This window comes from Panthera uncia (genome assembly GCF_023721935.1).
Source record: "Panthera uncia isolate 11264 chromosome B2 unlocalized genomic scaffold, Puncia_PCG_1.0 HiC_scaffold_25, whole genome shotgun sequence".
Taxonomy (NCBI): domain Eukaryota; kingdom Metazoa; phylum Chordata; class Mammalia; order Carnivora; family Felidae; genus Panthera; species Panthera uncia.
Genome location: NW_026057581.1, coordinates 2,725,080 through 2,740,070, shown reverse-complemented (window position 1 = coordinate 2,740,070; position 14,991 = coordinate 2,725,080). Strand labels below are relative to the sequence as shown.

Genomic DNA, 14,991 nt, shown 5'->3' with positions numbered 1-14,991 from the left:
GCGTAAAGAAGGAAACAGGCTTTTTCTTTTCTTTTCTCTAATCTGCAGGTTGGAACTCCTCTTCCCCATAAAAGCATCAGCTGAGATTATTTTGCTGAGAAGAGAAAAGTTTTTTGTTTTCCCTCAGAATGTTCTAGAGCTGCACTGTCCAAAACAATAGCCATTAGCACATGTTTCTGAAACTTAATTCAAAAAAGAAAGAATGTGCAATTCCTTATTAATGGAATAATGTTTGGGATAAAAACGTTACAATCAATCACACTTGTTTATTTATACTTTTTAAATACGGCTACTTGGAAAATTAAAATTACTTATTACATGGCATTTGTTAACTCCCACACCTTCTTGTGGTTATGGATGTGGTAATATCAGTAAAGTGCCATCACTTTGCCAGGGTTGTGGGGGGTGTCACATTCCAAAGAAATTGGTTTTTACTTCAAAAAATGAATGTGCTCTTCTACAAAAGCAATTTCTAGTGCGTGAAAGCGAAACCTTTTCGTTACTGTATTTCTTTACCTGCTTTTCTTTTTCTTTGCAAGAGGGCTGGTTAAAGAGCCTGCTTAGTACACAGATTGTGGATGGCAATTTGGTGAGGTTCTGTCTACAGGCTTCGTCATCTGGAAAATGTTAGTCCTAGTTTTGTTGAAGACCATTTGTAGGATTTATACTTGATGAAACCTGAGTTAATCAACTGCTGTATAATAAGGAAGACAAAGCCTGACGTCTACTGCGTAGATGCAACTTCTGAAGGTGGCAGTAACAGAAGTTTTCAAGGAAGAGCCAGGAAGACTGGGTGGCATGTGTAAAAAGTTCCATGAAAAATCACTCTTCATAGCACATGACTGAACCACCATAAACTGTTACCTGGACAGCAAAAAATTCAGAATTCTCATCTGATGACAATGCTTCTCCCCGATGCAATGAGATTATCAGTGATTTGGTTTGCAATAATTGGATATTTTGTCCTTGATCTATGACTTTACATTTGAGAGCTTGTAATCAGAGCTCCAGCAGTTACTGGAAACCCTTTTTGATTTTGTATGATCCCCACAACTACAATTAATTCTTTTTGTATCCTGGAGTAGTCACCATATGTGATGTCCAATAATTATTTGTAAATGGATCAGTGAATATCCAATTTCCTTCCTTCACTTTTTTGGAAGTCAGTACAATAGAGCTGGAACAGGCTGAGGGCTGTAGGAACTTCGGGAACCGAAGCAAAACTCTTCCTCCTGCAGTGCCTCTCCAGCACCCTCTACTGTCAAAATTTCAGTGCCTCTACAAGGAAAAATATTTTAAGCCCCAGATCCCTTTTCAAAAAGCTGTCTAAAAAGACGAATTTGCCAAACATGAACTATTGGTACTTCATCAAGATAAAAAGTTTATGCACAGAGAAAGAAACAATCAGCAAAACTAAAAGGCAGCCTATGGAATGGGAGAAGATATTTCCAAACAACATACTGGGTAAAGGGTTAATATCCAAAATCTATAAAGAACTTATCAAACTCAGCACCCAAAGCCAAATAATCCAGTGAAGAAATGGGCAGAAGACATGAATAGACACTTTTTCAAAGAGGACATCCGACGGCTAATAGACGTATGAAAAGATGCTCAATATCACTCACCATCAGGGAAATACAAAGCAAACCACGATGAGATACCACTTCACACCTGTCAGAATGGCTAAAACAACAATACAGGAAACAACAGATGTTGGCGAGGATGCGGAGAAACGGGAACCCTCTCGCACTGTTGGTGGGAATGCAAACTGGTGCAGCCACTCTGGAAAACAGTATGGAGGTTCCTCAAGAAACTAAAAATACAATTGCCCTACAATTCAGCAATTGCATTAATAGGTATTTACCCAAAGAATACAAAAATACAGATTCGAAGGGGCACATGCACCCCCATGTTTATAGCAGCACTATCAACAATAGCCAAAGTATGGAAAGAGCCCAAATGTCCGTTGGCTGATGAATGGAATATTACTCAGCGTCAAAAAGAATGAAATCTTGCCATTTGCGATGACATGTATGGAGCTAGAGTGTATTATGCTAAGCAAAATGAGTCAATCAGAGAAAGACAAATACCGTATGATTTCACTCATATGTGGAATTTAAGAAACAAAACAGATGAATAGATGGGAAGTGGTGGGCGGGGGGGGGGGAGAGAAGAGAGGGAAACAAACCATAAAGAGACTCTTAAAGATACAGAACTAACTGAGGGTTGATGGAGGTAGTTGGGGGGTGGGGGATGGGCTGGATGGGTGATGGGTATCAGGAGGGCACCTGTTGTGATGAGCACTGGGCATCGTATGTAAGTGATGAATCACTGACTTCTATTCCGAAAACCAATATGGCACTGCATGTTAACTAAATAAAATTTAAATTAAAAAAAGGAAAAAATAAAAGGAGGAATTTGGGCTGAGAAGTGTGTTAGGGGGAAAAAAACTGTTTTTCTCCTGCGTGTCTCCTTTACAACTTACACAGAACACTTTACATTTGTGGTCACCAAATGTGTGGGGTTTTTCCTCCCACCAAGCAATTCAACACCAGCTGGATGTCTTGGGTGTAACTCAATTCTGACACTCTCTATCTGAAGCTGGTGTCGGATCCCACAGGTTAAGGGTTCAGTCTCACAAGACTGTGCTCACTTTAGATGTCAAAGGCGAGTTGTAGGCCCCAGGTTACCCACAACTCTGTCCAACTTGGCAACAAATTGGAGGGTCCCATGAGCGCCTTCCCATTATTTGCTAGCACAGTTCACAGAGCTCAGGGAAACACTTACACACATCTAGCAGGTTATTAAAGGGTCTGATAAAGGAAACGGTTGGGCAGGCACCTGGAGAGACATGTGGGGTGTGGTCTGAGAGGATCTCAAGCACGGGAGTGCCTGTCCCTGGGGAGCCGGGGGGAGGTCACCCTCCCAGTACATTGAGGTACAAACTCAAGTGAGTTGAGTGAGTTGAGTTCACCAACCTAGAGCTCTCTGAATCTTACACTTCGGTGATTTTTATGGAGGCTTCATCATGTGGATGTGATTGATCACACACCCCATTTTCAGTCCTTTTCCCTTCTTAAGAGAATTGGGGGCAGGGCTGAGCATTCCCAGCTTCTAATCATGGCTTGGTCTTTCTGGTGACCCTCATCCGGGAGCCACCAGGAGCCCAGCCAGAGGCACCTCAGTAGGACCAAAGACACTCCTATCACCCAGGAAATTACAAGAAAGCCATCTCTCTCTAGCCAAATGATCAGGAAGAGAGCAGCTGAGCAAGACAGACAACTTTCAGACAGGAAAACTCTACTCCAGCAACACACCGCAGGAAACACTGTCCCAATACCCCCACCCTCCCGTTCACCATCTGAAAGGACCCAGTGGACAGCTCAGACCCCACCTTTGACCAGCAAGGAAGGTGGTGTTGGAGAAGGCCAGGTGTAACTTGAGACCTTCACCCTTACTTAGTAGGCAGTATCTAGGCCCATTCCCTCCAATTCCTGCCTGACCAGAAGTTCAGAGCATTTGGTGGAGCTCTTAAAGGGGAAATTCATTTTCGGTTGATATGGCTGGGCCAGTTGGTTGGGAAACTTCCCCGTCAGCGTCCGTAAGCGGGCTGGGCAGATTTTCAGAAACAAACCTTCTAGTGTGCTGCAGGATAGGATAGTCCTGACTATGAATCGGAGCCAAGATAAGATAGAATCCCATTGGTTTGTACCATGGAATACACCTTTCCAATTTGTTGGTGTCTTCCAGGCAGGTGAGCCTCTGTTTTTCTCAATGAAATTCTCCTCCAGATGTCCCGCCACAGTCTGGAGGGGTAGTACCCCCCCCATCTTGAAATTGAGGGAGAGGGTCTGCAGTTCTAAATTCCTTGCAAGTGACATTCAGCCAAATTCTATTCTCACTCTTACTTTCACTGTCTACATATAAATCCCTGCAGCTGCCAATTTTTTAAGTTTAGGAGGTCAGTTTTCACAAGAGAAGTTGTATTTTTATTCAGCTTTTCCCAATTCTGGCTTAAAACAAACCTTTCCTCAAGTATCTCGCCAGTCCTTCTGCCATTTGGTTTTCAAAACTTGGGTGCCACCCTTTACTTTCCTATGATTGTCCTTGTGTGTTTCTGCTGTAAAAAAACACCCCCCTTTCTTTCTTTTTTTAGTGGATTTTTGGATAGAGAGACATCAAATGCTCATTTTTACCACGCCATCATTATAAGTAGATCTATCTCTGACTTACTGTGATTTCTTATCATGCTGGATTCGCAAAAGATCAGTACAATAATATCATAGGCAATGAATAGTATGGCGTCATTTATGTTCAGATTAAAATCCTAGAGGACTCCAGCCCTCACTTAACATGAATAGAGCTGGAAAGACTGTTGCTCCTAATCTAACAACCAAAAATCTAGATCATTTAAAAAAATTATAAGTTTCTGTGAATCCATGAAGAGCTGAGGTCTCAGAGCGACCAGATAGTACGCAATCTAGGGAAAACAGTTGCCTCCAGCAGAGATAGGACATGAGCACTGTCTCACCCAAAAGCAGTGGGATGAAGATGGGGCCTCCAGGCAAGAGGGTCAGAAAAGTCCAGCTAAAATTCATCATTTCGTAGTGAATTGCTGAAACCCAAGTGGGCCAGCAGGGGGCTGGGACCCCTGGGACCAGTGTATTGGATGGGCGGGCAGGGGGGGGGTTGTTACCCACACTTCACCGAGCACTCTCGGGGGCAGGGCAAGAGCGCAGAGAAAGCCTCCGTCAGTAGTCCGGGCTTTTATTTTGGCAACCGCAAAACTCCTAAACACTGACAGAGAAACAGCAAACACGGTTAGAAACTAAAGAAAGCATCAAAGAATAAAAATCTCTGCCCCGGGGGAGCATCAGAAAACCATACTGGGCCCAGAATATTAGAGAATGTCAGCTGCGGGGGGTGGGGGGTGGGGGGCGAGCAGGCTGACTGAGAAAGTCACACCCCAGAGCCCCAGGATCACAGAGCACAAGAAGACTGGGGCTCAAGCCTCCCACACGACCCCCTAGACCAGCGAGCGCTAGTTATCAAGAAACAGAAGTGTAGCGCTGGGGGAAGGCAAGAAACCCAAGGAGAGAAGCCCTCTCTGAAACTTGTACAGAGAAGGCATACAGCTGAGGGTAGAGCAAAAACATTGAAAAAGCAAGAAATTAAGCCTCACCCCAAACCCAAAGAAGAGCCAAAAGAATTTGAAGCCGGTTGTGCTCTGATGGAAAATATAGCAATGATAAAATACAAACATATCTCAACTCCTGCTTCAATTTCAACCTGACACATTAATAGCCTAGTAGAAGGGACATATCAGTCTCCAGCTTAGATACTACTAACCTCACTGGCTACAGCCCTAACACTGTGTCCAGCAGCTAGTGAAAAATTATGAGATGCTCATAAAAGCGAGAAGAAACCATTCACTGCCAAGAGAAAAAGCAGCAAAATGAGATTCAGATGTGTCTCACATGATGAAACTGTCAGAAAGGGAATTTCAGGTACCCATGGTTATTATGTTAAAGGCTCCAGTGGAAAAATGGACCACGTACGTTAGCAGATGAGAAATTTCAGTAGATTGTTGGAAACTAAAAGTCAAATACATATGCTAAATATTTTTTTAAAAAACCTACACACAGTAACAGAGATAAAGAATGCCTTTAATGTCTCCCCAGGAGACTCTGGTCTGAGGGGCAGTTGAAGGAAGGTCAGTAGAGTCTACCCAGCCTGAAACACCAAGAAAAAAAGACTGGGAAAAAAAGATCATTAAAGAGTTATTGATTAATGCCAAATAGTCTCATATATTTATTGTTGAAATCCCAGAAGGCAAAGAAAGAGAGAACAAATAGAAAAAAATATTTGAAGAGATAAAGACTGAGTACTTTCCCAAGATAATGAAATTCATCCAACCCCGGCTCCAAGATCAGAGAACCCTAAGCATTTTATATTGGTTGGGGTGGGAGGGACTCTATTTACCTCATAGTCATACTGCTGAAAACAAATAAAAGAGAGAGCTGAAGGCGGTCAAAGAACAAAATACATATTATATATAGCTGAAAAAGATAAAAATTACAGCAGACTTCTCACCAGAAATTAAGTATGCCAGAGGACAAGGGAATGACACTTGAAAGTGATGAGAGACAAAACAAACAAAACCCCAAAAGAACAAAAACTCTTGACCATGAATTCTCTATCACGCAAAAAATATTTTTCAACCATGAAGAAGACATTAAGTTCTGCCCAGACACACAAAATCTGAAGGGCGGATGACCAGCAGACCTGCGCAACAGGAGACGTCGTGAGAAGGAGGAATTCAGGGAGAAGGAATACGAGCCCAGAGACACAAGAAAGAGTAAATATCCAAGGAGGTGGCTACCCCGTGAAGAAGGTACATAAAAGGAATATTTTTTTCCCAATTTGAATCACTCTAAATACGACCGGCTGCATAAAGCAATCGTGCTGATGAGCTGTGGAATGTACGGGAGAGCCAAGGCGTGGGACGGAGAACACACAACAGAGGAGAGAGGAGCCAGGAGCCCGCTGTTGCAAACTCGGAGCCTCTCGAGAAGCAGCATGATGCCATTTGAAAAGTGGACCTGGGTTCATTGCAGCTGGGTGCAGGAAACCCCAGGGAAACCAGTCAAGGTTGTTTTCAAAGGCAAACAGTAAGGCCATAATGAAGATAAAATTGAATCACGTAGAGTGCTCCGAAGTGTCAAAGACAGGAAGAAAGATAAAGGAAAGGAACACCTAGAAAACAGGGTAACGAGACAGTGGACTTTAACACCAACATGTCAGCGATGACGTCACATGTAGGTTATCTGAATCCACTGATTAGAGTGTGTCAAGTTGGATAATAGAAACTCAGACCCAGCTGCAATACTGGACCGACTCCCCAGGAGGGAATTTTTATCTCGCATAAAGTATGCATACCGGGAGTGGGGTTTGAACCCACGCGGGCACACGCCCATTGGATCTTAAGTCCAACGCCTTAACCACTCGGCCATCCCGGTGGCACATGCAAGCTCTGATGTCAAAATTACTGAATTAGAATTAATTAGAATTGCTAATTCCTGGTAAGTTATGAATATACCTGGGAAATCTGTGACCAGGCTTTAACATGCCGAGAGGAAACAATTCCTTATAATGCTTCTTGGGGGTAAAAGAAAACTAATGAAAATGTTTATTTTCAACAACTATTACGTAATCACTAATTTGTACCATACATTACGGCGGATGTTAGGGAAAGACTGAAATATGCCTGATCTCACGGACCTGCATCAAAATGAGAAATATTATGACATAAAAAACACAGGATGCTACAGGAATACTCATCAGATTCAACTCGCTCTGTCACCACTTATGCTCAAGAGAAGACCCTTCTTTTAGTGGATTTGGAAAGAAAACCAAAGAGAACAGGAATGAGGAGAATGCAGCTGCGTGAACTATGTCTCTAACTCTACAAAGGTGGTATCTGTACTTTTCATTACTCATCAGAGAACACTGTTTTGCCTGCTGAATCTCAGCCCCATTCCGAGCCCATTGGATCTAACTGTCCAGGTGAGGGTTTCAGGTCTGGAACCAGAGAATAGTTAATATTGAGACAACCTACCCTTGGGGTAAGTTTAGAAAACCCTACCGCATACACATGGAGTTTGGAGTTTAATACGTGACATTGGTTCTAATAAAGGAAGTGTTTTAACCGAGAGTTCCAACTCTCCGCTGATGAAGTCTCTTTCCTGAGTACCTACTGTGCGCTAGGCACTGAGCCAGGTGCACGTAATACTAAGTCAGTAAGACACTTCAGGTAGTGGGCTGATTAAGAACTCATTAAAGCAGGTTCCAGATGGGGACTTGGGGGCTTGTCTTGAAAGTTTGTGAAGGCTTCCGGAATCAGAGATGAAATCAATCCTGATGTAGGGTTTGGAATAGAATTAGTGTGCAAACATCATAAAACACCTATTGAGAGCCACCATAATAAATACTCCTGTGCTCTTTTGGTTACCTGGAGAAAAAACTGCAATATGAGAAGATTGTCAGCTGCACCACACAAGCATGAAAGGTCTAAGCACCGCCCTCCTCCGGCTTGAAACCACTGAGGCAGAAAGAGTCCAGCTTTTGCTGGCAATGCACAGAGCTCACCAAGTTCAAAACCATGTCCCGTATTGGCTGGTAAAGCCACGAGAAAGGAATGTGTCACTCATTTCATTGGCCCATCAGCTCAGAGCTCTGTCTCTGGCCTTTTAGATACTCTGTGCTAGCGAGCCAAGAGATGGCCTAGAAGCTTCTTGCCTTTGCCTGTGGAGGGAGATCCAGGCTGGGTCAATGCCAAGTCCGTGCCTGGGTCAGAGCTGAACTGGGAAGAGTGAGTGGTGGGTGCAACAAAGGGCATGTCGGAGAAAGGGGTTCCCACACATTGGCACACACGAGGGCTTTTATATTTTTCTATTATTGTGATTCTTTTTGTTGCCAATTTTTTAAATTGATGCATAATTGACATATAACCTTATTTTCAGGTGTAAAATTTAATGATTAAATATTGTACATTGCAAAACAATAACCACAATAAGTCTAGGTAACGTCCATCACCATACAGTTACGATTCTCTTTCTCGTGATGACAACTTTTGAAATCTACTTTCTTAGCAACTTGCAAACATGCAATACAGTATCGTTAACTGGAGTCACCGTGGTGTATCTTATATCCCCATGACTTATTTCTTTTATAACTGGAAATGTGTACTTTTTGCCCCCTTCACCCATTTTGCCCACCCCCCCCACCCTCCACCTCCTAGCAACTGCCAATCTGTTCTCTGTATCTATGAACTCAAGTTTTTGTTTTTGTTTTTGCCTGTTCGTTTTAAGATTTCGCACATAAGTGAGGTCATGCAGTATTTGTCTTTCTCTGACTTATCTCACTTAGCATAATGCCCTCCAGATCCATTTGTGTTGTCTCAAAGGGCAAGATTTCGTTCTTCCTTTCAGCTGAACGATATTCCTCGTGTATATTTACCATGCTGTCTTCATCCGTTCACACACCGAGGGACACTTAGGCTGTGTCCCCATCCTGCCTATTGTAAACAATACCGCAGTGAACGTGGGATGCATCTATCTTTTCAAGTTAGTGTTTTTGTTTTCTTCTGATGAATACCCAGAAGGGGAATTGCTGGATCTCACGGCAGTTCTGAGGACCCTCCGTGCTGTTTTCCACACGGGCTGCGCCAATTTACATTCCCACCAATGGTGCATGATGAGTTTTCTTTCCTCCACATTCTCACCAACACCTGATATTTCTTATCTTTTTAATAATAACCATCCTAACAGGTGTGAGGTGATATCTCATTGTGTTTTTCATTTGTATTTCCCTGATGATGAGTGAGCACGTTCTCACGTGTCTGTTGGCCGTCTGGGTGTGTTCTCTGCAAAAATGGCCCTTCAGATCCTCTGCCCATTTTAAAATGGGATTGTTTGGTGTGTGTGTGCGTGTGTGTGTGTGTTTGTTTTATTTTTTGCTATTAGTTGTATGAGTCCTTTATAATTTTTTTGATACTAACCCCATATCAGATACGTGGTTTGCAAACATTTTCTCCCATTCCATAGGTTGCCTTTTTGTTGACTGGTTGATGGTTTCCTTTGCTGTGCAGAAGATTTTGATCTGATGTAGTCCCACTTGTTTATTTTTGCTTTTGTTGCCGCGATTATTGTGATTCTTAACACAGAGTAGAATTGTCTGTAGAGTTTATAAAACACACTTAGCTAGAGAGTGTAAATACCTAAATGTGAGAGGTAAAAATTAATAGAAATGTATGTAGAAAAGTGTCTTTATGACCTGGAGGTCAGGGAGGACTTAAGGAAAAAAAAAAAAAACGCAAAGGCGTCAACGGTTGGTATGGTTTACTTCATCCAAATCAAATGTTCAAGCGAAGGCCACAATGGGACAGTAAATGGACAGGTATGACTAAAGTAAAAGATAACTGAGACATTTAAAAATGACAGCTTAGGGGCACCTGGGTGGCACAGTTGGTTAAGTGTCCGACTCTTGATCTCTGCTCAGGTCATGATCTCAGTGTTCCTGAGTTCAAGCCCTGCATTGGGCTCTGTGCTGATGGCGCGGAGCCTGCTTGGGATTCTGTCTCTCCTTCTCTCTGCCCCTCTCCTGCTTTTACTCTCTCTCTCTCAGAATCAATAAATAAACTTTTAAATTTTTAAAAATAAAACTGCTCTATATTATGTAGTAAGAAGTCGTGGAAATCAGCAAAATCAGACAGAAAATTCAACATATGATGGGTAAAAAAAAAAAGGAACAGGGTGCTCATCAAAGCCAAGCTAAAGAAGAATCTGAAAAGATTAACAAAGATATTAAACAGTTAATATTGCTAGTAATGTATGTAAATGCAAAATAAAATGAGATCTGACTCTACATATGTTAAGTGTGAAAAATCAGAAAACCGCATGTGTTCTTTACCACAGGAACGAGGACAGAATAATCCTCGCGTCCTGCTGATGGAAGCTTATGCTGGTGTAGCTATCCTTTGTGAACTAAAGCTGGCAGCATCTATATCTCCATAGCTTCTACAATTGTCCCCCAAATCAGTGCCCCTGGTTCTGTATTCTGAGAGTATTTGCCAGTCGCAGGTGCTCAGGCTTTGTTGAAAATGCTTTTTCGGTGGCTATCCTTAGGGTAGCCAGAAAGAAATAAGGAAATGGAAAAGTCTGCCAGACCCCAGACCCCTGCAGCCCAGTGGAGCAGACATCCCCCGGATGGGAAAGACTGTAAAATAATAGCTTGGACTCTCTGTTATGAAATAAAAAAGCAGGACAAGGAATCAGCAGTTGGTTTATTTTGGATGTGGGGAACAAAACTGAGGCTTCTTCAGGCAAAGTACAGGTAACAGCCACTACATTAGGACACGAGGTCGTTGCTGAGGACAGGCACAAATGCAAGAAAGAGCAGGAAGCTGACAAAAAAAAAATTGGTTACAGCTAACAGGTCCAAGGACGGTCTAATCACAAGCCAAGTGAGGAGGGCATTCTAAGTGCTGAGGAACCTTAAAAGCATCTCATCTGGCATGTGTGTGAAAGGCCCATTCTTTAGAATACACTGGGAGAGAAGTTAGGCTTAGAGGCCCGAAATTCCATTCTTGATTTTTACTTGGTCCTGCTTAATCATTCATTAATTCATCCGTCATCCATTCACTCACTCAAGGAACATCAATTGAACCCCTATTACCAGCCAGGCGTTGTTGAACAGTTCGGAATAAAGCAGTGGGTACAAGAGACAAAACATCCCTTTCCTTGGGGAACTTATATTTCAGTTCTAAACTGATTAAATATGTCTTTCTTTGATGAAAGCCATAACCATACTTAGGAGAACTTTTTATTAACATTCCTCAGGCTCGGTAAAAACCGCTGGATATGGTTCACAAAGCTAAGCTGAGATAATTATGCATGAGGAAGCTGCCAATATATGCACGAAACCATAATAAATCCATAGTGGGAGAAATAGATCTACATATTAGCTCACTGCTGATTAGTCCACGGATAAATTTTTTCTGCCTCGTGTTTACACTCTCCCAAGCCCATCCAGGCGATGTATTTCTTGTTGTACATCTTTGCACGAACACTGCCCTGTCTTTTGTTTTCAAACCTGGGTAAAGTGTCTCATTCGGGAGTGTTTAAAGCGGGTGTCTAACAAAGCTCACCGCCAGGATCCCGACAGGCCTCCAGCGCGAAGGAAAAGCGCTCAGGTGGATGTCGTGTCTGATGGGATCTCAGTTCTCCAGGCCCCTCGGCTCCACAGAGCAAGGAGGCCGTGGGGCCGTTTGCCCCTTTGGCAACAGAGACGACGTCTGGTACCTGTCTCTCCCAGGTGGTCGGCGGAAGCGAGGCCAGCCTGTCCCGGACCGATGGCTGCGCGGCGATGCCCAGCGGTTCAGACACAGCGCGGGCGTGCTGGCCACGTGGACGCCACCTTGGCCGGGACGAGCGTCCTCTCGCCAGTCGGCTCCGGCTCCTACAGGACACTGTTCAGTCGTGGAGAGGTGAAGGTCAGAGCGTCTTACAAGGTCAGAGGCAGGAGCCAATGGCAGATGAGGACACCGCCAGGAGTCGGCCCAGGATTTCCCCGCCAGGTGTCTGCATAGTAGCTGGGCCCTGGGGTAACACCGGCCTGGCTCCGAATTATCCAGTGCAGACGTTGTGGGGTCAAAGGACTGGAAAGTGTGGAGGGGAAAACATTTGCCTCCACCCAGAGTACAGCCTCCAGGGAAGGCTAAGTTTAAGGTTAAATTTAACTAATTCAAGAAAGTAAAGCTCACAAGCCAGCGGGTTTCCGTAGTGTAGTGGTTATCACGTTCGCCTAACACGCGAAAGGTCCCCGGTTCGAAACCGGGCGGAAACAGCGGGCTTGCTTTCTTTTTCCCCCAAGTTCTGTTCCAGAAATCGTCTACCTAAATTTACTCACATTTCCACCCAGTCTCAAATCTTTGTGCTCTCTTTGCAGCCCAGAACTTTTAATTACAAGAATTATATTAGAAACAAGCCCAGAGCTGAGCCTCGCTTCCTCTCCTTGTTCAACCAGACACTGTTGAATCCTCAACACCGGGGTGGGGGAAGATTCTGCGGGGCTGCGGGGGAGGAGGGTGGGGAGAGGGAGGCTGTCCAGCGGAGCGGGCGTCTGCATCCGCCTGGAGCAGAAACCGGAGGGGATAGGCCTGGGGGGGGGGGGTGGCTCCCCCACGCAGGGGGGGGGGGGGGGGGATCAAGAAGCCCCCTGCAACCGCAGCAGGGCGCCCGGCGGAGAGGACTTCCAGGAGGCGGAGAGGGGGCAGCAAGGAGCGGACAGGTCAAGGGCGGCCTTGTTAGCCCGCTGTTTAAGGACTTCGGCCTTCACTCGGATAAAATAGGAAGGCGCCGGGTTTTAAGCATTGAAATGACGCTACACGACGTAAGTGTTTAGAAGGACGCCTCTGCCAGATCTGTGGAGAATATTCTGCATGCAGAAGAGAATGGGAGACTACGGAGCCCCTGTCATCAGGCGGCTCATCAGAGCTAACTGTGGCTTGGACAGCATGGTGGCTGTGGGGTTGCTGGAAAGTCGTTACGGTCTGTACTTTAAAGGTAGAGCGAGAGAAATCCCTGAGGAAATGGATGGGAAGAGTGAGAAAAGGCAGAATCGGCGATGACCCTGAAGGTTTTTTGCAGAACTGGAAGGACGGGCTTGCCCTTAACTGAAATGGGGGCGTCGGGAGGGAGCAGCGTGGACAGGGAAAACTTGGAAGTTCTGTTGTTGTTGTTTTTTCCAATCTATGAAATTTATTGTCAAATTGGTTTCCATACAACACCCAGTGCTCATCCCAAAAGGTGCCCTCCTCAATACCCATCACCCACCCTCCCCTCCCTCCCACCCCCCATCAACCCTCAGTTTGTTCTCAGTTTTTAAGAGTCTCTTATGGTTTGGCTCCCTCCCTCTCTAACTTTTTTTTCCCTTCCCCTCCCCCATGGTCTTCTGTTAAGTTTCTCAGGATCCACGTAAGAGTGAAACCATATGGTATCTGTCTTTCTCTGTATGGCTTACTTCACTTAGCATCACACTCTCCAGTTCCATCCACGTTGCTACAAAGGGCCATATTTCGTTCTTTCTCATTGCCACGTAGTACTCCATTGTGTATATAAACCACAATTTCTTTATCCATTCGTCAGTTGATGGACATTTAGGCTCTTTCCAGAAGTTCTGTTTTAGACATGCTAACCTGTATCTTTTATTGCTTTCAGGAGAATTTAGTGATCCTTCACTTACATACGACACCCAGTGCTCATCCCGGCAAGTGCCCTCCTTAATGCCCCTTGCCCACTCAGCACACCCCCCCCCACCCACTTCCCCTCCAGCAGCCCTCAGGTTGTTCTCTGTTTTTAAGAGTCTCTTACGGTTTGTTTCCCTCTCTGTTTTTCTTATTTGTCCCTCCCTTCCCCTGTGTTCATCTGTTATGTTTCTCAAATTCCGCGTATGAGTGAAATCATATGATATTCATCTTTCCCTGACTGACTTATTTCACTTAGCATAATACACTCTAGTTCCATCCCCATCATTGCAAGTGGCAAGATTTCATTCTTTCTGATGACTGAGTGATACTCCATTGTGTGTGTGTGTGTATACAAACACAGGAGTACAACAAAGTTTTGGCAGGAGTACAAAAAAAGTTCCTTTCCCTGAGGAGACTGAAGAATATTCCAGGGTTCGATAATAGCAACAGGTCACAAGTAGATTTTGGTTCCATCTTTCTCTTCTCTGTTATTTTCCCTTTTCAGGACAAAGATATGTGAAGACTGGTTCTGGAACTATGCTAACATTTAAAAGAGTTGGAGGAACCGTGAGATGCCCACCTCTCCGCGCCACCATCAGCCCGCGATCACGAAAGCGCTACACGGTCTTGGAGGGCGGCCATGTTTTGTCACGTGTACTGCTGCCGCTCGACTTCCAGGTCAGAGCTCTCAAACGCGGCCAATCCGTGGGCTGGCTCGTGACCTGTGAGGAGCCCTACAACCTGATCCTCCATAAAAATCTCTGCCCCAAAATGATTCCCGTATTTAGATAGGTCACGTATTTAGATGGATTTCTTAGGGGGGGGGAATTAGAACTGGAAAGAGCAAAAATAATGCCACAGACATAATAGATTCAAAGCGAAAATTACATTGATTTACTGATTCACATTAATCCCTATTTGCCAGCATAGAGGTCAATGAACTAGTGCCCTTGAATGACATCAAGATGATTAACCTAGACCCTCAATAGATCTTGCTAAATTAAGAGACCCTTCCAGCTAGAGTATATGTGATCTTACCCTAAAATCCCCTTTAGGTAATTTCCACTTCATCTAGCCCCTAGATATTAAAAGGAGGGAAAGGCGATGGAAGGAGTTATGGTGATGTTTTCTCCACCCCCTCCCTTCAAGACTATGTCCTCTTGTCTTTAAACAAAGAACTTAAT

General features: G+C 44.3%; 1 protein-coding gene and 2 non-coding genes across 3 annotated transcripts in view; 2 read left to right on the top strand and 1 right to left on the bottom strand.

Moving 5' to 3' along the window:
- The window catches only part of LOC125939373 (uncharacterized), a 561,003-nt gene that overhangs the window by 57,797 nt on the left and 488,215 nt on the right, over positions 1-14,991 (top strand). The window lies entirely within an intron of this gene.
- On the bottom strand, positions 6,937-7,019 carry TRNAL-UAA (transfer RNA leucine (anticodon UAA)). The gene has a single exon. It is a non-coding gene; the product is annotated as a tRNA-Leu (tRNA).
- On the top strand, positions 12,333-12,405 carry TRNAV-AAC (transfer RNA valine (anticodon AAC)). The gene has a single exon. It is a non-coding gene; the product is annotated as a tRNA-Val (tRNA).